This window comes from Rhinolophus sinicus, chromosome 8, assembly GCF_057876585.1.
Source record: "Rhinolophus sinicus isolate RSI-liver-muscle chromosome 8, RSI-T2T, whole genome shotgun sequence".
Taxonomy (NCBI): domain Eukaryota; kingdom Metazoa; phylum Chordata; class Mammalia; order Chiroptera; family Rhinolophidae; genus Rhinolophus; species Rhinolophus sinicus.
In genome coordinates, this window is record NC_142508.1 from 62,176,251 (window position 1) to 62,196,778 (window position 20,528).

At 40.0% G+C, this 20,528-nt stretch overlaps 1 protein-coding gene and 1 long non-coding RNA gene across 14 annotated transcripts in view; one reads left to right on the forward strand and one right to left on the reverse strand.

Moving 5' to 3' along the window:
- LOC148757592 (uncharacterized) overlaps positions 1 to 4,620 on the forward strand; it is a 36,219-nt gene extending 31,599 nt beyond the window's left edge. Inside the window, exon 3 of the long non-coding RNA XR_016022049.1 lies at positions 94 to 4,620. This is a non-coding gene — a long non-coding RNA (uncharacterized LOC148757592). The remainder of the gene's footprint in view (positions 1 to 93) is intronic.
- Positions 1 to 20,528, reverse strand: part of PMFBP1 (polyamine modulated factor 1 binding protein 1) — a 384,114-nt gene that overhangs the window by 114,657 nt on the left and 248,929 nt on the right. For all 13 annotated transcript variants that reach the window (XR_016022045.1, XR_016022038.1, XR_016022042.1 and 10 more), the window contains one exon: positions 4,657 to 4,740. The gene's annotated coding sequence lies outside the window, so the exon portion shown is untranslated. The remainder of the gene's footprint in view (positions 1 to 4,656; positions 4,741 to 20,528) is intronic.

A 20,528-nucleotide genomic window follows, 5' to 3' on the forward strand; every position in this document is an offset into this window, starting at 1 on the left:
CTAGGTCTTATTTTCGGGGAAACACGGTAGACCCTACAGAGATGTTACCAGTGTCACGGCAATTGCTGACAATGGCCTCTCTGTTCCTTTCAGGTTCCTGGAGGTTGAAATGTCCCTCCAGCCAGATTTCCACAGGTGTGGCACAGTCCTCTCAGGATGCTCTGCTCCGTATGATGCACTTCCTGCAACCCAGACAGCTGTCTGCTGATGATTGCTCCCTCTCTCTTCCACCGTTTCCTTAAAACTCACTCTAGGTGCCATTACACTTGTATTTGAACACCCAGCATGACACTCTTTATTTCTTTGCTCCAGCACTAGCACTTGCACAACTTTTGTTAGCCATATGGATTAAAAGTGCTTCTTGGAGCAAAAATAAGCTGCAGAAGGAGAGATCATGGCAGAATAAACACGACCATTGCAAAAGATACTCAACTCCAGATAGCGTGGCAGGGCGCTTGCTGAGTAAGACTGTTTGCAGGCAGAGTGGGACACTGATGCTTGCCGGGTGAGAGAGGAGACTACAGTTCCCACATTAGCTTTCATTAGTTATTACACCCAGTGCCTGAGGAAAATATATTAACAGTATATGGTAATGGACTGTTGCTGAAAGGACAATAGCATAAATACCAAATTAGTGTTGCCTGGAGAGGTATCAAATAGGCCATGTGTCCTAAGCTCCAGGAAGCTTGGTGACTTGTCCAGATACCTGGACAAGATTGTCTAGGAAATCGCTCCTGTGTTTTCCTTTACTCACACTCACAACAGTTCCTAAACACTTTTGACACCAGATGTGTGGGTTTTTTCATCAGAAAATTCTCTGACACCAGCTGGGTGCCTTACAACTTAATTCAATTCTGACAGTAAACAGAGTTAGCACAGACCCCATAAGTTAAGGGCTCATTCCCATAAGACTGTTCCCCACTTCAGACACCAATCACAAGTAGTTGGTCCCCAGGTACCCCCAAGTTCTGTTCGACTTGGCTATAAATAGAAGGTTCTGATGACCCCCTCCTGGGGTTCCACCACTTGCGAGAACAGCTTAGAGAACTCAGGGGAACATGGTTACTAGTTTATTTTTAATAAAGGATATGATAAAGGATACAGATGAATACCCAGATGAAGAGATATGTAGGGTGATTGTCATGCAGTGTGTCATGCGGGTTCTCTGGTCCCGCTCCCCACATAAGAACGCAGGACATGGTGAGGCCAAAAAGGAACACCCACGGAGCCATAGGTAGGGGAGTCATAACACTATAGTCTCGCTGGCAGCTGGGTTGGAGACACGGGAAGCAGGAGCCACATGATCATCAACCCGCCATTCATGTGTCTCTGCCAACCAACCTCACTTGCTAACTGCAATCCGCCTCTCTGCAATCCGCAATCCACACTCCACCGATCTGCTAGCTTAGCCAGAGCAGTAACATAAGTGGCTAATGGCAAACTGGTAACAGCTGATGGCCATCTACTACCTGAGCCAGCACCTTTCCACGTGAGGCTGACAGCCTGGAAACTGCTCTCTGGGACTCTGTCCCCACAGTGATGTCTGGAAAGGTCCTGAACACAGGAGATTCTGTTCCCATGGAGTTGGGGTGCGCCATTCTCCTGGCATATAGATATGATCACCAATTCAGAAGCAATCTGAACCCATAGTTCTGGGATTTTTATGGAGGCATTATCACATAACCATGACTGATAATTAACTCAATCTCCAGCCCCTCTCTCCTTCCCAGAGGACGGGGGTGGGGCTGAAAGTTCCAAGCTTTTAATCATAGTTTAGCCTTTCTGGTGACCAGCCCCTATCCTAAAGCTATCCACCAAGAGCTGCTCCATTTAGAACAAAAGGCACGCCTATCACCCAGGAAATCCCAAGGGGTTTAGGATTTCTGTGGCAGGAACTGGGGGCAGAGACCAATTTGTATTTTTTCTATTATTTTACAAAGGTACATATAGTCCTTTGTGATCTGGCTTCACCTGCCATTTCAGCCACATATTTAACACCTTTTGATGTCCTCACACCAGCCATCCCTTCTGCTTGAGACAACTACTTCCCAAGTCCCCTATCATCACTCCCCCTTCTCCAGGTGTAAACACCTGTTCATCGCTTAAGATCTGGCCCCAAAGTTACTCTCTCTGTGAAGCGTCCTGATTTCTTGGCATTTTCTGTAGTACACATGGTTAGAGCACTCATCACACAGGATTATAATTAATTATTCATCTTTCTTCTTTTCTTAACCAGGGAGCTCCTTGAGGGCAGAGACTATATTTCATTTATCTTTGCATCTTTAGTGCCCAGCACAGGGCTTGAATCATCTTATTTACTCAATGAATATGGAAGGAAGGAAGCAAGAGAGGGAGGGAGGGAAGATATGTCCTCCTGAAACTATGAGGCATTATAGAAATACACAGAATTACTAACAAGAGAAAGATGTCCACTGTTTGATGCCTTCCCGCTGTGCAGGAAGGAGCTTACACTTCTCACAGGTACAAAACGGAGACCAATGACAAGGCTGGCAGGAAGCAGACTTCTTACTCCTCATTTACCTGCCTGATGAGGAGGTAGGTACACAATTTCCCTAAGACAGAAAGCGTGCCCTTGACAAATGTCATTCAATAGCAGTAATTGGTTAGCTGACTAAGCACACAACCTAAAGAATACAGAGACTTAGGGAACTGTTTAATTCATGGCACTAAGATATTTGACCAGAGGGTGTGTAGTTAAGTGTACTTAAACACAATCATGTAGCATTTTGTTTGGTCATCCTCATCTGGGAGTGTCAGAAGAACTAGGAGAGAAAAGTAGCCTGCCTCCTCAGGGATTTTTCCTTATAGTACAATTTTTACAAAAAGCTGAGTGCACAACTTGCAAAATAATAAGCTTCAGTGATAACACAAGCTTCGGCTACAATTATCACAAAGAGCAAGTCTGCTGCTTAAGCTTCTAACTTACCCTTGTGACTACAGAACAGTCCAAAATGTCATGTTCAAGTTAAAGTGACTGCAGCCAATTAGGTAATTTCCATAAATTGGGTCCATTAATACTTGGGCGTTATCTTGGGAGAAATAGGACTCTGTGACAAAATGCAATGTGGCTTGTGAAATATTAGTTTTGAACAATCACAAATCAAGATCCAAGGGTATGTTAAATTATTCAGCATTCTTGACCTCATTATTAAGTGACTTATATGGCTTTTTGCTCATATTTATATAATCTCAGGCTCCAAGAAGCTTGATTTTGTTTCCTTCCACCAGCCATTTCCCTATTTCATCTTCTGTTTGCCTTCTCTACTCTTTATATATTAGCGGTTTAGTGTATATCCCTTTTTATTTTTTTTATCCTGTTTAATTTTATAATTTAAAGGGCAATGGCTATGGTTTTGTTTGAGGAACACACAATAAGAACACTTGCTAATACAATGACACATATCAGATATATTTGGTTCCCATGCCTCTCTTTGCTAGCACACAACCTCAGGTAATACAAAAATCCCCCATCTTAACATCGCCTTGGTTAACTGTGTACTGAACAGAAAGCTGTAATATGTAACATATGGCTTTATAAATGAGTCAGAACGTTATGCCAAGTCTGCTCCTGGAAGTGTTCTAAAATGAGAGCAACAATATAATTTTCCAAATAATGGGAGAAAGGCACAAAAGCATTCCAGGAAGATCATGTACCAAAGACGTTTGTTGATTCCATTTTGTTCCAAAGATGTTTGGAACAAGCGTTAGTTAATGCCAACGGGATTTCTATAACCAGTGGATGTGTTGGATATTTAAAACATTCAGGTGTTCCTGTAGGTTCTAAAGAACTTGAACCGATTGCACGATTCTCCTGAGAATATTACTAGCAGGTATCATTTACCTGTACAAGTTAAAATATATCACTGGAGCAGAGCAATGAAATGGACCTGGAATGAGAACATCACCAGGTTATGTGACTGAATTAGTGAACATCTGCCAAAAAAAGTTCTTACACTGGTGTTCTTTATGAGATTAACAAAAAAAATTAGGAAACATTAGGCTGCTCAATGGTACAGTTTTTTCTTTTCGATACGGGTGATTTTGTAATGTTGCTCAGGATTCAAATGGCAACAAATACTTTGAAAGCAGAGACATAGACCTCCATTTCATCATACCCCAACCAGATGGGACCAGAGCAGGTGTAATCACTTTAAAGTGTTCTTCTCTATAAATCAACTTCTGATTCATTCCAGAGTGGAGCTGTCAGCCCTTAGGCGCCCACTGAAGTTGAGGAGTTTTAGAAAACTAAACACAGACATTAAAATAATGTTTGAATTAGTTTTAATCACGTTGGCCTAGATTCTCGTGCTCCCCAGGACACTACTGTATCTCTTCCATGTGTGAGATGCACGGGAGGGCTGCACATGGGCAAGACTCACCCGGAGTGCAGAGCAGGAAGGAGAATTTAGGTCAATTATCTTTTGAAGTGTGATTCCTTTAAATAGCTACTCAAGGTAGTATCTTGCTAACTGAACTGTACATAATAAAAGTGACCCATGCTGTTTCTTTAAATACTGCTTTTTGGTTCTAAGTGATCAAAGTGTTAAATTTGTGTAAGGAAAAAAAAAAGAGTAATAGAAGTTTCATCCATGTTCTTTCTGGAACCTACTAGGAATGATTAGGTAAGTAGTTTACCTCTTGGAAAGCCTGGGCTTGAAAGTAGATGCCTTCATTTCACAAAGTAGGTGCCTCCACCACCTGGGTCTTCGTTTTCTCCATCTGTAAGTCGAGGAGACAAGTAGTTTAGAAATCACCTCCAGACCTTTGGCAAATATACTAAGAAAGAAAAAAAGATGAAGTACATGAATGTATGGAGAGGTGGGAGATGGACAGAGGAGTATTTGCTATATACCTTCATTCTCCAAAGTTTAAACTTTGTATGTGGGTGTGTGTTTCCATAAGCTCACAGAGAAAAAAATCACTGAATAAAAGATTTTGTGGTGTTAAAAAGTATTCTTTAGTGTAGAAAAATCTTAAAGTGTCTTTTAATTAGTAAAACAGTTTTATTGCTTTTAATATAATGGCAGGCCTTTAGAAAAAGCAAGTAGACGTAAAGCAACATAATGAATATAGGGAATACCTTCCATAGATCTTCAAAGAAGATGATGAAAAATTTCTAAACATTACTGATAAAATGAATTGCTCTTACAGCTATAAAAATAATACTCATTTATGGTAGAAAATTTGAAACATATGCAGACATATAAAGAAAATAAAAATCCTGAATCTTACAATTCCAGAAATAATAACTTACAGTATTTCCTTCCAGTATGTATGCATACACGGAAACACATGTGTGCACACACACACTGAAAAAAGTCTGGAGGGAGATAGATAGCATGTACTTTATTTATTTATTTGTTTATTTATTTACTTAACTGGTTACAAGGTCTTGTATCTAGCCATTTCCCCTTATTATACACTGAGTCAGCCAAATTTTTTTTTTAATAAAGTAAAAAAAGTAAGTTCATTTCAGACCTACAAAGAACTATACCAGAGAAATGATAAGAACCTGTTTTCTGTCATTGCCTTTCTTCCAACAGGCTTATGGGTTATTAGAAAGTGTAAGATAGCTTTCAAAGATGAATTAGTTCCATGTTGAATTTCAACAAAATCCAATGGTGAGAGCAAATCACACAATCCATTAGGACTTGTGACTGTTCATTACGAAATTCTGAATTTTAGCCATCTAGAAATGTAATCCAAGCTCAGATTTATTTTTCATCTCTTAAGACTGTGAATGCTAAATAGAGCATGTGACTCTTCTTTGGGCCTCGGAGGCTACAAGTGGTCAGAGAAGGAAAGAACTTTCTTTTCCCTGGGTCTTCAGTCTCCATGCTTGCCCAGCACCGTGGCTCACTCAGTAAGCTTGTTGGGTGGCCTGCAGAAAGAGTTATCACTCCCCTTCCTGGGAAATTAGAAGGATGGTAGATCTAGCCCCTTAGACATATACAAAGAACACAGGTCATCTTCCTACAGCTCTACGGACAACAGAAATGCCTTCTCCCCCTCCCGATCACCTAGACACAAGCCAGATAGTTTGAGGGAAAGGTTTGTTTCCCCACTGTTGAGTGAAATGGGAGAAACTGGGGAGCAGAAGGAGAGATTTAGATAATATTTAAAAATCTCTCGATATGCTCATTACTGGGACCACTAGGAAGGAGCACTGGCTTTGGAGTCATCAGTCTTTCCCTCATGCAGTCAGCAAATACTTAATGGGACCCTACCATGTGCTGGGCACAGCTCTAGTTGCTGAGGAAGCATCAAAGGACAAAACAGACAAAAATCTATGTCTTAGTAGAGCATACAATCTAGCAGGGGGAGCACACAATAAAGGTAACATTAGAGGGTTAAAAATGCTACAGGAAAAGAAAACAGAGGGTAAGAAAGATTGGGAGTGGGTTGTGATCAAGAGAAGCCTCACTTAGAAGATGACATTTGAGTCAAGATGTGAGAAGGTTAGATATGGGGGAAGGGGTTTCAGGCAGAAGGAACAGCCAGTGCAAAGGCCCTGAGGTGGAAGCAGGCATGCAGGGTTGGAGGAGAGTGAAGGAGAGAGATAATAGAACATGAGATACAGGACAGAAGGGGTAAGGAAGGATTGTGGATGCAGGACTTTGGACATTATAAGGATTCTGGCTTTCCACTTTGGTTTGAATCCTTGTACAACCATTCATCAAAGGTCATAGGTTGAGTGACTCTGAACTTCCCTTTGTCTGTAAAATGGAAATCTCATTGAATGTACACAGTTATTTTGAGGATTAAAATGAAATATCAAGTACAATGTCTGGCATGTTGTATGTATGAAACAAATGTTGGTTCCTTTATTCCTCTAGGTATCATTTTGTGTATTTTACAATGTACATATTAACATAAAAGGGTGATATAATTGACAAATAATTACCCAGAGGTAGAAATCCAAGTAAACTTTAACTTTTTAAATAAATTATATATATATATATATATATATATATATATATATATATATATATATATATTTTTTTTTTTTTTTTTTTTTTAATTTTTTTTCCCCCCCAAAACAATAAATGCTACACTGTCACCATTGCAAACTAATGGTTTTGGAAGTTGGTTTGGGGATTCAAGTTGATGAAGGACCTAAATCTTGGAAGTATTAGCCATTAGTGAGGGTTGATATATTAGCAGAAATGTACAGGAAAATCTCATTATTTCCTATTTTCATTGAGTGTCTATTTCAAGGTTAGGAAAAAAAATCCCATCTATCCTTCTGGGGGACATCTGAACATTCAAACAATACCAGATAAAATGGTCGGCTTGCAAACTTTTGAAAACACCACTGCCTGCAGGGTTGAAAGGGCCTCTCTTAGATATCAGTCTGGTCTGCGTTAACTTTTTTTATGTGATGGTGGCAGTTTTTCTCTTATGCAGTGGTATCATTAGAGTTTCACTTGAGTTCATAGAAACCATTTTTTGGCTACGTTTCCACTCAAACCCGGTTGCTACAGTAGTTGAACATCAGTGGGGGAGGCAATTAGTCATCTAGTTATTATGACTTTACTTAGTACATTTTTAGCAGAAGGAAAAATGACAAAATACTAAAATAATTCTATAGAAACATACACGTGACTTCTTTTACCCATAGATCATTAGCACAGTGGACAGGATTTCAAAGAAGCCACCATCACCTATAATGTCCTCTCCTGTTGTATTATTATGCAGTTGTCGTGAGTTAACAGGGCAACAGGAACCACTTTAATAAAAGTTAGAATACTTAGTGTTGGAGGGCTTGAAACTCTAGGAAGAACTGAAGATGGATTCCTTTTTGGAGGTCAATAGCAACCGTACATAAGTTAATGCCAAGACAATTAGTTACATCACCCTTGAATATTCTGCTGGTCACGGCACTTTTAGGAACTTTAAAAAATATTTGTCAAAGAACTTCTCCAGGGGAACTCTAGTCTTTGTTAATGTCATACAAAGTTTGCTCTTAAGCACTTGTGTATTATTATTATTTGGTTTCTATTCTCTGATCTTAATTGTGGAGTTTACAAAAATCTGGACTATCCCCACTTAATCAGATAAGGAATGTACCTGAAAAATTTGTCTTATGATTTTTGTACTATATATTAAGAGCCCAATAAGTGTCTGTTGATTGAATGGGCAGAAAAAAAATCATTTCCGTTTCCTCTACTTTCTTGTAACAAACTAAAGATTGTGTGCGTGCACGCAAACACACACACACACACACTCACTGTAAATTTTGTTTTCCAAATTATATGCACATACCAATATACACATAGATATATAAAGTATAACTTTTTTTTTAGAACACACACATCATAATTCATAGCTCCAAATGAGAATTGCCCTTTCTGAAGTCATCTAAAGAGATAATCCATTTTTTTCACAGATACTATTAAAAATTTGGGCAGTTCTCTCATGACCTCTGGCTATTATTTTGGATATCATCATTGCCAGCAAATGTTCACCACTTGACTGTAGATTGCATTACTAAAAATAGCTAAAAGTCAGTTGGAACAAAACTTCTGAAATAAGTAAATCAAACAAGCTGGATAATGCTATGCTTTATCTAAAAATATTGGGTAGGACCATAGAGTAATGGGTTAATACTTTTTTTAGTATGGCTTAGAAATCACTTTTCTTTTTTTATAAAACAGATTTATTGGGAAATGATTCACATACCATAAAATTTACTCATTTAAAGTGTACAATTAATTGATTTTTAGTACATGAACAGATATGTACAACCATCATCACGGGTAATTTAAAAATATTTTCATTACCACAAAGAGAAACCCTGAACACATTAGCCATCACACCTCTACTTCCCTCCCACTCCCTGCCCCAATGCTCCCTAGCCTTAAGCAACCACTAATCTATTTTCTGTTTCTACAGATTTGCCTATTCTGGATTCTTCATGTAAAAGGAATCATATAACATGTGGTCTTTGTCACTGGGTTCTTAACATAATGTTTTCACGGTTCATCTATGCTGTAGCATGTATCATTTCTTTTAATGGATGAATAATATTCCATTGTGAGGATATACCACATTTTGTTATTCATGAATCCATCGATGGACATTTGGGTTGTTTCCTCTCTTTGGTTATTGTGAATAGAGTTGATGGAAATATTTATATAACAATTTTTGTTTGAATACCTCTTTTCAATTCTTTTCAGCATATACCTAGGAGTAGAATTGCTAGATCATATGGTAATTCTATGTTTAACTTTTTGAGTAATTGCCCAACTGTTTCCCACAGCAGCTCCACTATTTTACATTCTCATCAGTGATGTATGGGTGTTCCAATTTCTCCATATCTTTTCCAATATTTATTATTTCCCACTTTTTGAAAAATGATTGCCATCCTATGGGTGTGAAGTGATATCTCATTGTGTTTTTTTATATTTCATTTCCCTAAAGATTAATGATGGTGAGCATCTTTCCATGTGCTAGTTGCCCATTTGTATATCTTTTTGGGAAAACGTCTAAGTTCTTTGCCTACTTTGAAATTTGTAATGGGCACTTCCAGAAGAGGAGACCCAAATGTTTTGAGCAATAACAGCACTGTTAGAACACATGCATAACCTCCTGGGGTCTCTAAGCTAAAGAGTCAGTTAATCAATCATGTTAATTTAAGGTGACTCTTTGTCCTACACTTAGCGATACTACATTCATGGGCTTTTACAAAAAATATGTACACATGTGTTGCACACTCATAGACCATATGCTGCTTTGCATACAGTAGAGACTTACTAAATAACTATAGTGGCTCCAGATTTCCTTAAAGGAAGAGTTTAGAGGCAGCAATCTACTTGGAAGGAGGAGTACCCTGAAGCTGTGTTTGCGTAGCATGTGTGTACAACTGACAAAACGTGATTCATCTACCACAAAGAGAAGGGGAAGGCTGGTGAGATTATGAGGACCTAAAGCTTCTCAGTGGTTTGGCATTTCCACTGAGAATCTGAGAATCAACTATAATCTGAGAATAAACACGCTTTCTCAGATTTACCAATGGCCAGTCATACAAATGTAGGCACATGACTATTCCCTCTCTTTGCTCCAAGCTGGGATATATACAAGCAAGCTGATGGATAGATATGCGAAAGAATGTGTGGATCTGTGGTAGGAAGGGTAAGCAAGCAAGTAAACGAATGGGAGACAGTAGCAGCTTTTGTTTTTTTTTCACATCACCTACATATCACGTTGTGTGTTCACCAAGCAGAGTCAGTAGAATCTTAATGGGAGAAGATGGACTAATCAGTGGATAAAAGTCTGGCTGGGTAATAGAGAGGACTTCTGCTTAGTGCAGCAACCAAGGCTACTAGCAAATAGTAATCCAATATAAATCTTACTAGTCCAAGAGATTAGTCAGCCAAACCACAGAACCGGTTCTGATGGAGTCCTTTGAAAACATTCAATTTCATCTACTCTGGCACCTCTGAAAGTTAAAAATTGCCTTCCCGGGTCCAAGCAGCTCTGACTAATTTTTCCGACCCACTTCTCTCCAGATCTTTGATGTGGATCAACAGCTCATGAGAAAAAAAATGAGGGAATTGCATGCATTACTGGCAATCAATTACCTAACGGCTTTTAACCTGGGGACACAAAATGGTGGCAGCTTTTCCCAGGGCTGCCCTACGAAGGGAGGACAATCTATGAGAACAGGATAAAAACACAAATTGAAACAAGAGGGTGTTTGTGACGGGCTTAGGGATTTTCTCACCCCTCTCGAGGATCTTCTGTTAGAAGACAAAATAAAAATGATGCAATACAATTCCTTCTATGCCTTTCTCTTGCTTGAAATTAAAAATCATCTACGGAAGACGTTCTCACTTCAAAACCCAGTCAGGCGCTTTCTACTATCAAGGAAGGTGTCTGAAGAATAAATTGCTCCTATCAGAAATAAAGCATTTCAGTTCTGCCACAAGCAGTGAGAGCTGTGTTTGTAAGTCTCTCTAAAGGCAACTCCGTTTTTGCTGCTCTCCTCTCATTTTCTTTTGATGCATAAAACCTGTAGACTGAGGCGCTGTGACTGCATTTGGCTCCGGAGCAGTGTAACTGTAAATATTCATTGGAATTCAAGCTAGCTTTCCTGGGTCTCTCCTAGGGCTGTGCAGCTAATACAAACAGTGGTGGTGCCCGAGCCACATTAGCTCACAGCCTGGAGGTCGCCTGTTTCCCCACAGCCCCTAGGACCCTTTTTGTAGAGTGAGTGCATGCAGAGAAACTGGCCCTTAAACACCATTTCAATCTACCCTTTCACTTGTTTTTCCTTTTCTCCCCATGACTGCTGATCCTTGCTAATTCTGTCAGTCTCAAATATGCATTAAACAGAGAACCACATCCTTGACTAAAAACCCAAAGTCTGAATGATCTCGCTGTGCATGTGCTCAATCTATTTAGGAGATTAATCAGATTCCAGCCATTTCATGCATATATGTACAAATACACACATATACACATGAATACATATATATATGTACAAATACACACACACACACACACACACACACACACACACACATATGAATGATGCAACTCTAGATGAAAAACCAGAACAGATACCTCCTCTAATTAAGATACAAGAGCACTCAGGGGTTTTTCCATCTTTTTCCAAGTTAAAATCTGTAGGAATCAAAAAGAAATTAATATGGGACTTGGAACACCATACTAGTGAGAACAACCTTACAATAAAGAATTACTTACATATTTAAAACATAAAAATGCGGCCAGAAGGAGCATGCGTTTGACTCTGCTGACTCAATTTTCCATGAACTACTGTCTATCAGACTGAAGGTGAAGGTTCAAGCCAGGCTCCCCAGACCACTCCCTGATGTGTCAGATGAATGCCAGATGATTAGATTCCAACAGAATTCAGGGCACCTGCAATATTAACTTCAAAATAATCCAAGGAAGAAATCGATGCATAGAAAAATGACCTATGGAAAGCAATTTATAGAGTTTTTTTTAAAAAAGAGATGTGTTATTAAATGTTGAAATATTTCAGTGTAAAAGTAAGTCTAGATTGAAATTCTCTGAGCATGGCCAACATTTAGATTTACTGATGAAAGTGAAAAATTACTTTGAGTGACAAAAAGATAGGAATGGTCAGAATTTAATATCTACAAGGAAATTTTTAAAATTTGATTTAATGAGGTAAGTTCATGAGCAAACGGCACTCTGCTTGGCATTTTGAAGGATACAAAGATGAATGATGTATGTGTACTATATCTTGAAGGGTTTAGATTTCAGCAGCAGAGAGATGTGCAGAAATAGCCACCTATAAAAGGGGCAAAATATTATGTTACTTTGAGGGAGGGACTGAAGGGGACTTATGAACTACTTCATGACAAAGGTGAAAATCAACCAGACTCTGGAGCCGTAGAAGGATTCTGACAGACAGAGTTGGATGGAGGGAGAATTCATCAGTGCAGAGAAGTGTTGTGAGTTGAATTGTGTCCCCAAAGAGAAATGTTGAACTTGTAGTCACCAGAAGCTGTGAACATGACTTCACTTGAAAATAGGGTGTACAGATGTAATCAAGTTATGAAGAAACTGTACTGGATTTGGGCTGGCCCTAATTCAATGACTGGTGTCCTTCCAAGAAGAGGGAGATTTGGACACAGATACCCAAGGGAGAAGACCACGTGAAGACGGAGGCAGAGATTGGAGTGATGAATTTACAAGCTAAAGGAACACCAAGGATTGCTAATAACCAACAGAAGTTAGAAAAGGCAGCAAGGATTCTTCCCCTAGAGCCTTCAGAGAGAATATTGTCCTGCCAACACCTTGATTTCATATTTCTAGCCTCCAGAACTGTGAGAAAATACATTTCTGTTGTTTTAAATCACCCATTTTGTGGTGCTTTGTTATGGCAGCCCTAGGAAACTGATACATGAAAGATGTGGCTTAGAGGTAGGAAGTGTAGATCTTTACTCTGAAAGGTGAAGTTTGGATGGGCTGGAGATCAGTGTGTGTAAAGACCAACAGTAGGAATCACATCTAGGAAAATAAGAGGGACCAGGTTGTGGAGGCTGGGCCTTTAGCTGTAGTCTATAAAGCATTATTAGGAAAGGCAGTGATGGATGAAGACTGACGATAAGTTGGAAGAATAGACTGGAAGAAATGGGAGCAGTTAGTAGGCTTTTGTGATATTTGAGATGAGAGGAGACATTCTGGCTAATGGCAGTGGTTATGGAAAGGAAGCTATGGATTTGAGAGAGGTAGAGGCAGAACTGATGGAACCTGGAAGACTACTTAGGTGAAGGAGACATAAAAATTTGAGCTTTGAAGGCATGGGGATGGGATGGGAAGATGGAGATACTATTATCAGAGACAGGAAACGTGGGAGGTAGAGCTGGTTTGGAAGAATGTGTTGAGAAGAGTCTAGCTTTTAGTAAGTGGAGAAGTCCAGCAGAATGCTGGAAATCTGTACCTGTAGCATGGGAGATTTGATGGGCTAAGATTATAATCCAGGGCCATCTACACAGAGGGGATTGTCAAGGACCTGGAAATGGTTGAGATCACCAAGGAGTTCCGTGAGCATAAAGGGAAACGTTGAAAATTGGGGGAGACCTCTATGATGGGTTGGGAGATGGAAGAGGCAAAGATAAATTAGGGAGGCAAGAGGGTAAACAAGATCAACCCAAGTCAAGGAAGTCAAGGAATGCTGTTTCATGAAAGAGACGGTGATCAATGACATAAAGTGCTGCAGGGAGACTGAGGAGGACGAGGACCCAGAAGGAGTCGTTGGAACTAGGGAACTATCAGTAGTAACTTAAGAGAGGACAATTTCAAATGAGTGGTCTGGGAAGTCATTTTAAAAGGGTTTAGAAATGACTGAGGTGTGAAAGAGGCTACTATGTAAAGATTATTTTTTTGACAGAGTTGGTAATGAATAGAAGGAGAAAGATGAGAGAAATTTTGTTGTTCTTGCTGTTTGAAGAAAAAAACATGAGCATATGTATATTTAAAAGGAAGGAAGCGAGGATTTAGGAGGCTTGCAAAAAACAAAATAGAGTGGGTTAACTGATGGAGCACAGCTCTGGAAGGAAGAGGGATGGATTTGGATGACGGCAGAGAGAGAATTAATTAGCTTTGGAAAGGAGATAGGGCACTTTCCTCTCTGAGACAGGCAAAGAGATAATAGGAGGGGTTATAAATCACTTGGATGTGGAAGAAGGAAGTTGAAGGAGTTCATGCTAGAGAATGTCATCTCAATAAAGCAGAAAGCAGGTCAACTCCTGAGAGAGAGGTGTGGCTGAGTGGGCTATGAACTTGAGGGACAGGAAAGAGGATATCCTTGGGAATATGATAGAGAATGAATAAAGGGGTTGCTAATAGGCCTAGTTGAGGTGGTAGCAACAGCCCTACTTGACTTTTCATTGACAAGATGTACCTTTTCCCAGCAGGGTCTAACAGCGTGGGAAAGGCAGGCAGGTGGGAAAACAAGATGGTGAGGAGTAGCCAGTGTTGATTTCAGGTCAGGTAAGGACAAGAAAACTCAAAACCAAGGGATCCCAGGGTATAGCAAAGGCTGTGTTAGGACCAGCACTTGAAAGAGTCCTTGAGTGGGTATCAGTGCCTTTGTGCTTCAAAGTGATGTAAAAACAGTGACGGAAGAAAGAATCAAGAAAAAGCAATGAAGGGAAAAGATAAAAAATGTGTTCCTTTTTTCCTTAATTTATTCCTTCTTTCTTCTAATTAATTCACTCAACAAACCCTTGCTGAATGCATCTCCATGTTAAGGTGTGGGGTGAGAAGGCAGACATCAGATCTGTAAGATAAGGTTTCTCACCCTTGAGAGTCTGAAATAACCAGAACAATAAATAGCTCACACTATTTACTAGGATCTACCCTAAGTGCCTGTCTACATGTTAACTCACCTAGCAGTTCAACCTTTGGATGTAGGAACAATGATTATGTTTCATTTCACCGATGAGGGCACTGAACTGCAGAGAAGTTAAGTGACTTGTCGAGGTCACACAGCTAGTTTCCAGCAGAGCTGGAATTTGAACTGAGTCTGGTTTCAGAGTCTGCGCCATTAACCACTATGCTATATGAACTAAAAAGATTTTGAAATGAGTTATAAGTAGGATGATTATATATTCCAATCAGTATAGGACAGACCCACTTTAGGACAATTGTCCCAGCAAAAATATTCATTGTATCCCCTTTCAATAGGTTTGGAGGATAAATTATATGGTCACCCCAAATGTAAGAGAAACTAAATGATTGCGGGGTTCTTCAAACAACTAATTGTTGGCTCATATGATGAACAGAGCTAAAGGACTGTAAGGCATTTAAGGAAAACAAATGATATCCCCCCTCCCCACCCCCCACCCCTTGCGAGGATACACAGCCTCCAGGCCTGCAAGACCCAGCTTCTTTGATCTCCTTAGTAACATCACAACCCCTTCCCCATTCCCAGTGGCCTCTGTCCCTCTGAACACTTTAATCCTACTACTTTCAACTAAAAGAGAAACACAGAACAGTGCATTCACCAAGCGGCCACCAAATGGAGTTCTGCGCATCCATACTTTAAGCAGTAATTGAAATTGAACAGACAAAACCCTACAGTGAATCTGTCCTCCCATCTCTCTTCCTTATCTCCTTCCCTTATCTCCACCCCCAGGTCAGCACTCCACCATTCACTCCAAACCATGGGTCACACATGTGTGCAGCCTCAGCCAGAGCTGGGATCAGGCTGACGACAGACCCTTTGCAGCAGGGTTGGCTGTTTTGTGATGTTGGTAATGGCTTCACTTCCTTAGCTCCCTGTCCCTATTGTTTTCAGCCTCCCGTGTGAAACAAGGAAATTGGTACCAGCCAAGTGGATCTGGTACCCTATGAAAAAAAAAGTGCTCTTCTCATTGCCAAATTAGCCCCCTTGGAAGATTTAGAGATGGACACTCAACTCCCTGCAGATGAAAAATGTATCACTTAGTTTTCTAACACTTGCTGATGACAGGCATTTATGCAACATGGTGATCGGCTCTTACTCCAGGAACCATTTAAAACGCTGCAACGTGCAAAAATGATGGTAATACCTAGGCCGGAGCGAGCAGAGAACCAGCTCAGCAAACTGAACAGAAGACATCCATCCAGGGTTTCCAATATCCTGCTCAGCAACCATTGTTTTATAAGCTTTATTATTCTCTGAGGTTTTATTATGTTGACCCACAGAATTCTCTTATTATTTTTCTGACTGCTTTTTCTATTGTCTCCTCTGTCTATCCTGGGCCCTCTGTTTTTCCTTCCTCTGAACTCATTCATGCAGTGAGTTTATGCATTCATAGTGATTCAAGTACAATCTAGATTACTACAAACAGTTCCAAATATACATTGAAGCTGCCCGAGGGCGTTTTACTCTTTTCCCCTTTCTTACTTGATAAGCTCATCCTCTAATATGATTTCAATAATAGCTAACATTTATCATGTGTCAGGCGCAAAACTGATGCTTCCACAAGGTAAGTACTATTATTCTCTTTGTCTTCCAGAGAAGGAGGTAGTAAATAGCAGAAATAAACCTGACCCCAGGAAGTCTTGCTTCAGCACTTGCACTTGTAGCCACTACACTGTGGTGACTATCTCCAGTCAACCCCTTGGTTCCTACCTTGTGACTAGATCATGCCAACAGCTTCCCAGTATTTTGTCTGGCATCAGCTGAACTCATCACCATTTTTCAGATGAAAGGTCTACTGTGTTCTCTATGCATCAATTTTTAAAGTCCTCTATTAGTCCTCCAAAGTTTTCTACTTTCTTCTCTGTCACCCAAGCCCTCCCAGACTCTCTACTTTGTATGTCACGCAAAATGTTCTTCCCACTTCTTAGCATATTCCCTCTACCTAAAACACTCTTCCTACCTCCTCTTTGGGAAACCTTTTACCTCCTCTTTTAGGATTTACCTCTATTAGGAAGTCTCCGACTAACTATAAATGTAACAGTAGAATATATATAGACAGTGAAGCTGTCTTCTATTTCTTTGTATTTCCTACAGAGTCTAGTAATGCTTATCATTCATTGATATACCGTGAAGATTGTTAGTGTGCTGACATAACCATCCTAACCAACACAGGAAAGAAGTCAAGTCAGATAGCTGAGAGGCTCAACTTAATAATTATTACCAGAGACCGAAGTATAGGTTTTCATCTATGGGGAGGCTTCTGTGCTAATTCTGTTTGTTTTCAATTCTATTCCTCATTTTCCCTCTGATCTGCTCTGTATGGCTGGGAGGTGACCCCTGCAGGCTGCATTTTTAGGCTCCAAGGTTAACTGGCTTCCAGCTAGGTTTGCCCAATGGGAAGAGTTGGAAGGAGAACAGAGTGTGGGAGGGAGAAAGCAGGCACCACTCCCCCTGCCCTCAGCTTGGCTTTGTGATGGGACTCCAGCAGCAGCTGTGTCTCCTCTGTAGCTTCAGCTCGACCCCACAGGCTGGTCATGATTCTACGTTCCATGAGGTGGTCCTGGCTCCTGGACTCTGGTAGCACCGCCTCCTCCCTTTGTCTCTGGGGGAGGATAAAGGCTTCTTGCTGTTGTTAACTTCACCACCCCCACTAGCTTCTTAGCTCCCCTGTGTAATTCCCTGCATTAAATTCTCTCTGCTGTAAATACCTGAAGTGCTCTGTTTTCCTGGTTAGATCCTGAAAGAGCAAGTAACCTGTTTTGTTTTATTATTATTCTAATAGAATCATGGAATAACTCTGTTGGTAAAACTAAATTCCTGTAGAGCTCTGACAATACTTTTTCCTTTGGTTGTTTACGTAGGAGGTGAGATCTGGCCACAAGCAGTAGATTTACAGATAAAGAGTTGAAGGTCATATAAAAAGTTGAAAGTTATAACAAGGTCATTAAGCCTCTAAGAGAGTAGTGATACAACGTGTTTCAAACTAACAAGTTTTCCACCTGTGAGGTTCTCATAATAAATGAAATTTGAATATACACCACAAATACAAAGTTTCGTAAGTAGTAAGGTTAAAAAAAAAAAGCGATTTCTTTCTAATTTCATAGGTAGATGAGACTAACTCAACCTAAAAATTATGATCCTATGTCATTATTTTATTGGTATATTTAAAGGGACGAGTTTAATGTTTATTAACAAGCAGCTGTGGTCACATTGCTATAGGAAATGGGGTAAACACTTTTAACCTCAAGAAAAATTCCAAGACAAAGCCTTGTCCCTAAGATGATAATAAATTTGCCCTGTGCTAATCCAATTAGAACCCTGTGGTGAGCAAACAGGACAGGTGCCATCTGTGTTTGAGGCATCCCTGCTCTGCCATTCGCCCACAGGGTCCACCTACCGTGTCCTCAGCTTGATTCTCAACTATGTCATCTTGAGAGATCCTTAGGGGTATCCTTAGATAAAGTTTTGCAGTTTCTGTCTAGACATAAGTTCTCTGATATGGAGGAAAGGAAATAACTATCTGTATTTTTGGTCACTTAATAAATATTCATTGGTCACCTTCTTTGTGCCTATAGACTTACAATGAGAAAAATTGCCCGGGGAAGGCAATGTTGAGTGGCTGCCCCAAAGCCATGTCCAACCCTCGTCTCTCATGGCATCCCTACATAGAGGACAGAGTGGAAAATACTTGCTTTCCCAGCCTCATGGGCAGTAGGGGTGGCTTTGTGACTTGTCTGGCTGTGTGATGTAAGCAGACATCTGCTGAAGGAGTGGGAGGGGGGCTTCTGGGAACGCCTCTCATTTCCAGGTGGAAAGACATAGGCAGAGGGCATGATCCTTCTTCCTTCTTTGAACATGGACGTGACTGTTGCTGCCACAGCACCCATCTTGCAACCAATATGAAGAACAATCACGAATCTCAGCATCTTTGGCTCTGAGTCATAGACAGAAAAGGACCAACTCTGACGATACCGCTGAGTGCTGAGTCAATGCCAGCAACCACCTAGACTTCTTATGTGAGGTAAAGAAACCTATTTCTGCAGGCCATTATCAGTGTTTCTGTTACTTGCAGCTCAACAGAGTCCTGATGGGTAGAAAAGATATTTTCCATATATACAAATGTGTTACACTCTATTATAATTGTTGGCTTTAGATGTAACTTGTAATCAACTTTATTCAGATCGTGCTTTCATTTAAATGTTTCATCTCTTTTCTCTGCTCAGGATTGATGATTTTAACAGGGCCCAAAAGACTTTTTCTGTGAAGGGTCAAACAGTAAATATTTTAGGCTTTACAAGTCAGTTAGTCTCTGTCATAACTACTCAGCTCTGCCATGGTATCATGAATATAGCCACAGATAATATGTAAATGAATGGGTGTGTCTGGGCTCAAATAAAACTTTACTTAAAAAAGATGGGGGTTGGCCCACAGTTGGCCAACTCCTGATCTTAGTAAAGCTAAGATCTCCACATATATTGTGTGGAGAGTAAAGAGAGTCGTATGAGATTTCCCACTCAACATAGGTTTGTTTATAAGATAAAGGGTACAGGCTGGGAGAATTTCCACTCCTCTCTATCACTGGTGATGGTGAGAGACCTGTGATAGTTATTAATCCCACGAATGTAATCAACTCTCAGTGATTCAGGTTCTGCACGATTTGTGAATTTGCTCTTCCTTTCCTTCCTTTCCTTTGGCCTTTTCATGTTCAAGAGATGCCATGGAAATTCGAGAAGATGCAGTTTAATCTGTCAACTCCACTCTTTGCTAAGGCATTTCTGATAAGGGGAAGGTGAGTAGTGATTGATTAGAATTATTAGCTAAAATTGGATTTGGGGATTATTTATGGATTTAAGTAATTATACTATCCATATTACCTTTTTCTATGGAAGACTTCCTACGTGCCCTGTTGGGGTGAAAATATGAATCAACTGTGGCCAAAGTTTCTTTGTCTGAGCAGAGGAAGACACAGCTAGTTTCAAAAATCTTCAGGTACTGTGAATGCGATTTTATAATGTTCAATTGAGCTAAGGAGTTACCCTCTTAATAACAAGCTGAGAGAGGGTCAGTTTAATGTTTGGGCATGAAAAACACTGCCCAACGTCTCCTGAATTTAATTGTGATGTTCAAGTTGAAAACAAACAATCCAGAATTTCCCTTTGGGTGGGTTCAAAAAGCAAATCATCTCCTACGATCAATGTAACTCCTTTAAGGGTGAAGTCAAATAGCTTCACTACTTACATCTCTGTTTCTGCCATTTGGGGAGTAATTTTTGGTTCTCTCTATCTCCACTTGTGGAAATATAAAAAGTGCAAAGTTACTGTGAAGCTCTGATTTGCTGTCATGAAAGAATAAGAACCAAAACTAATGTAATCGAATTCCAGTGGATTTATTAGGAGAAAACACACTTTGGGGGTCTCTGAATCACTGCAAATATGATATGGTCACAAGTACAAGAAAAGATGTGTAAATTATTTTCTACCCTGATCAGTCTTTAAACAGAAGCCAGGAGGATGAGAAGCTGCTATGGACCTTTAAACTTCAACATAAGGCCTAAGAAACTAGACCTTTGTTATCTCCAGATTATGTAGAACTCAGATAG